Source organism: Dermacentor andersoni, chromosome 8 (assembly GCF_023375885.2).
Source record: "Dermacentor andersoni chromosome 8, qqDerAnde1_hic_scaffold, whole genome shotgun sequence".
NCBI classification, from domain to species: domain Eukaryota; kingdom Metazoa; phylum Arthropoda; class Arachnida; order Ixodida; family Ixodidae; genus Dermacentor; species Dermacentor andersoni.
The window spans coordinates 11,335,429-11,340,242 of NC_092821.1; the positions used below are offsets into that span (position 1 = coordinate 11,335,429).

Consider the following 4,814-nt stretch of genomic DNA (forward strand, 5'->3'; position numbering starts at 1 on the left):
TTGCTGAGTGCACTACTGTCCAACACCGCCACACCAGATCCCACCGATTTCGTCGGCCGGCTGCGACGCACCAGCACCGCTCCCCGCCCGTCACGTGCAGTGCATCACTGCAAGCCTACGCCCTCCGCTATTAAGGTGCTGGCAACAGCACACATGCTTCACTGAGCGAAGACACAGTCCGCCGGCATTTTCAGCCACTTTATAACGGACCCTGCCGGGTTGTCCATCGCGACTACAAAAATTTCGATCCTGCACGTGAACTGGAAGGACGTCCGCGTCTCTATTGACCGGCTGAAACCAGCTTAGGTTAAACTTCTGACGAACCAGGAAATCCCAGCGCGCCGTAAGGCATGCATCCACAACAGCGGACATCGCAACCTGCTCCAGTCACAAGACGTCATTGACATCGGGTACGCTTCATGGATTTTTACAAGCCCTCAGGGCTTTCTACTACGCGGGAGGGGGTAGTGGGTGATGTGGCGGCGCGCTCTCCACAACATTTCTATGCTGCCTACACCTCGCCATGGTCCGCGCCGGAGAAGCACGGCTGCGTGCTGCACTGCGTGGTCGTTAAAGGGACATGAAAGCGAAACAATAACTCAGTTTAGACTAATGAAGTATTGTTTAAGAACCCTGCAGGGAGTCATTTCAGAAAAGGAGTTTGATTATTAGATGAGAAAATGAAGGTCCAAGTATCATTATTTGAATTTCGCGCCGAAACCCCAGCCCCGCTACGTCATCGTGACGTCAGGTATTCCAAAGTATGTTTTCGCATTTGGGCCGCGTTGGCTGAGTAAAGGTTCCCGAAACTTGTCATGTTTGATAATTGGTTCCTTTAGAACACAATGTAGTAAATGTGTACCGCTATATATAATTAGCAGGCCCTAGAAGATGCCATCAATATCCAAGACGTCACAGCTCCCAGGTGGGGAAACTTAAGTAGGCGTCGCCACCCGTATTTCATTCTTCCGCTTTTTCTCGTTTACCAAACGTCTTATCGCTGTATGAGTGGTGTTTTTGGTGTTGTAGAACGGTAATTTACTGATGCAGAAGAAATCATTTGTCACTTTAGTGTCCCTTTAAGGAACAACGCTACCGCCGCGGCACCACCTAACGCCGCTGACACGAAATCTACAAAAGACAGGCTGCGTGGCTTGAAAAACACACTTGCTAGCCAGACGCTCAAAGTGGCGGTACGGTCAGCTTCCACTGCGGCTGAGGCAATAAGTGCCGTCCTTTTTCTATGTTAGGATTCGTGCGTCAGTGATCGCAACATCCAACAACCCTATCCTCATTGTCAATTCTTAGACGCATCCTTCCCTCAAATTTCTTTCCCTCAGCAGAGCAGCAGGCTAGAGGAGTATGGGCACTTCCTCAATAAATTATCATATCTCACTGGAGCTTCGCTACAGATTATTTCCAGAATTTGTTTAAATCTGTACAATTATTTTGTAACTATTGACTACAAGGGGTCCATAGTACTTTTATTATGCAGCGCTGAGGTTTTTGGAAGTTATGCGTTTTCTCGTTAATTACTGTCCAGTTACGCAAATGAACTTCAAGCGGTCCGTACAACTATGAACCTTCATTTTTTTCCCTCCGCAGTGGAACCGGAAGGAAAACGGGAAAGAAAGTTTCCGTTCAACACTCTAGAGGCATAGTGTTCCTGTATATGCTCCAGGAACACTATAGAGGCAAGGCCCGGTTTGCCACCTTTTCGTAAGGAAGCGAAGTTTCAGGGTGGGGATTGCAGAATTGGTCAACAGAGGCCGCTAAGAGCCTGGCAGGGAGCCCCGATGTTCTCGCGCCGCTCCCTGCAGGCGCACTACAAAATTGGATTTACCTGCACTTTATTTACATCCGTGAGGAGCTGTGGTTACGAGTGAGAAATGTGCGGACGTTCGGTGCTTTGTCTTTGCTAAGGTACTACGAGGGAGAAAGTTGTTTGCTCCGTTCGGCCCTAGCCGAGCCCGCAGCACATTATCGACAGAATGCGTGGCTGGCGCGGCGAAGAAGCCGTGGCGGAGGTGAGTTTGTTGTGTTTTGTGGCGGCCGTAGCATATGAAATTCTGATAGTCGCAGGGGGATACGTTTAAAAGTGAGATGTGTTTTCGGATTGCATTAAAGACGAAGCGTTACTTCGTGCCGATGCATTGGTCATTGTGTCGTTGAACGTACCGCACAATTAAGGAGGTTCGTGCGAGCACGGAAACAGTTTAAAAGTCCAGCTCTTTGTATGTAAAAGTCAAAAATTTAGAGGACGCTTAAGCTTCGCCTTTAAGAGTGCAACGTGGTAGCAGTGAAATATCCCTGAGTGCTTCTCACATTTCCCAGCAACTGCAGCGTATGTAGCCGTAATTTTTACCGGCCAACGCTCGCGCCAAATTTTATGCGCGAAGGCGTAGAAAGGCGGCCTGTTGCGTAGGATACCATCGGCGGTCTATGATTGTCGAAACGCTGGAAAAGGGGTTTGTTTGAGTTTTGGCGTAACAGAACTATGTTTTCTCGTATAACGAAATTACAATCCTAGAGCTATCATTTCTGTAATTTGTGTGTATGTCATACTTCACTATTTTCCTACGTATGTTAGCTTGAAAGATACAATTAGTTCAGTAAGTTCTTTGCGCCACATGGAGGGCCTCGGTATGTGTGGTTTGCCGAAATGACGTCTGATGCCAACACCGGATTTCCTGCGACACCAGCTCCTTAACGCTAAAGCGTTAAAACTGGCCCTCGCTAAGCACTTTATTACCCGTAGGTCATTGTGATAGCTGTACAATACTGGCAAAGCGTAACGCCGTGCCGACGCTTCGATGAATTGAAACACATTGAAACACCTCGCCATGTACTATTTTATAGCGGTTTATAGACTCTTGTCAAAGCTGTCAAGCAACACCACTAGACTACGTGATACTGATTCGTAGTTCGTCTGAGGCGTGTGCGTGTTCGTATATAATCTAGGAAGGCGTATCCAATTCCCGTTACAATATTGTATGCGGGGCGTGCTATTGTTGGGAAACAAGCGCTCAAATTACCACAGCTAGCTCCGTAATATCTCTGATAGCCTGACAGTCCATTTATTAGGCGCCTCTGTGTTTGTAGTGCGAGAGGAGACGTGATGGCAGGCGCTGCGATTATCACACAGTGACAATGGCCCCTTTACACTTTTGGTATGGTTCACCGCCACTTTTTGCGTATTGTCAACCTCATAACACTGCTGCATTGCGGAGAAGTTTACAGTACGGAACAGCATTATACCGTGCTCGAGCCCTCTGTTCAGTGACGGCGGATAAACTGATACACGTTCAGTAGCTTTTGTCGATCTTTACACCTCTTTATTGAATGAAAATGATAGCGTACGCCTGTGTCCGTGAGTTAAAAGATTGGTAAAAACCTCGTGCACTTGATGTGCGTAAAAATAGGAACCTTTATTCATGCAGGTGTCCATGCCCCTGTAGGAATCTACCGTTCAGTGGTGACTCTTTGGAGCTGGATCCAGCCTTAAACACCGCCGTCCCATGAGCCGCAATGTTGGAACTGAAAAGAACACTCCAATGCTGATATATACACCTTATTGTCAGTGCGTGATTTGTGGTTAGCCAGCACTGCACTAAACAATGAGTCCTAATACGCAGCCTTTTGTATTTTGTTTTTCTTTATGCGCAATAAAGGCTGTATTGTATTGTATAGTATATTACGAGGCGAACAGGAGAGCAAAAGGTGAGAACGAGATGAGGCAGTACTGCCTTCACCTGTTTATTGAAATCGTGTTTATTGTTTGTGTACCGTCCGTGCACTCACTTTGTTATTTCAAAGTTTTGTTCCCTTTGGTCTTTTATATTATTTCGAATCTGTAAAATCTGGCCGAATGCATGTGTATCAGAGTTTTTCTTCCATAAGATTGAATCGTACATTTCACTTCGATATAGCCGGCACACTTCCCAAACCACAGGATACTACTCGTGTTTCAATGCAAACGGGCACTGTGGATTCACATATTTTTATGAGACACCTAATTCTTCCTTCTGCTCGCTCTTGTTACTAATGCATTCTCCAGCAGCTACTGTACTTGTTTCTCTGCACATGTATCCCGATGCAATGGCAAGAGCCAGAACAATTCGTGTGATGCTCGCCCTTCAGACAAATGCTTGGTGCGACACACACTAGCGTGAGAAAAAAAATCACATCATGGGAATTGTTTCCTTTCATGCCATATAGCACTGTGCCTGGCAGGCATGAAATATTGCCACTGTATAAAGGCACTAAGCCAAAGCAGTGAAGTTGGCATGCGAGTTCTTTGTTTTAGTCGCTCCTGACATCTAAATTGAGCCTCCCCTTGTGCACCAATAAAGGTGCAAGCACCGTCTCTGCGCCTACTATCCACGTTCACAACGAAGGCGCGAAATCCAACTGCAAGGCACCAAATCGCCTACCAGCACCTGCTCAGTGCCTACTATACCAACTGTGTCATTCTGGGTGACATAAAATTTTTAGTATTCTTCATTACTGTAGAAAAGTGAATATCTTCACGTCCTAGAATACTACTAGACCTTTACTTTGACACTGTTCGTCACTGTGCAAAGCAAAAGCTCTTGAGCCGAAAAACATGTATAGCGCAAATGTTAACGTGCTCAGGTGGGCAATGTAGTGCGTTTGATTTTTCCGATGCTCCACCCCATTTGTGGTATGCTTGCACTATAACATGCACAAAATGACAAGCACAACCAAACAAGGAAATAGCTAGCCTATCACAGTTGTCTATAATATCACGGTATTTGAAAACTTGGGACAATTTATTTATGGGATGGCTGATG

The 4,814-nt window shown here is 46.2% G+C and overlaps 1 long non-coding RNA gene across 1 annotated transcript; it reads left to right on the plus strand.

The window, feature by feature from the left end:
- The first annotated feature begins 1,792 nt into the window (after positions 1 to 1,792).
- On the plus strand, positions 1,793 to 4,503 carry LOC129383618 (uncharacterized). Its single transcript, XR_008611483.1, has 2 exons — positions 1,793 to 2,027; positions 3,441 to 4,503. It is a non-coding gene; the product is annotated as an uncharacterized lncRNA (long non-coding RNA).
- The last annotated feature ends 311 nt before the right edge of the window (positions 4,504 to 4,814 follow it).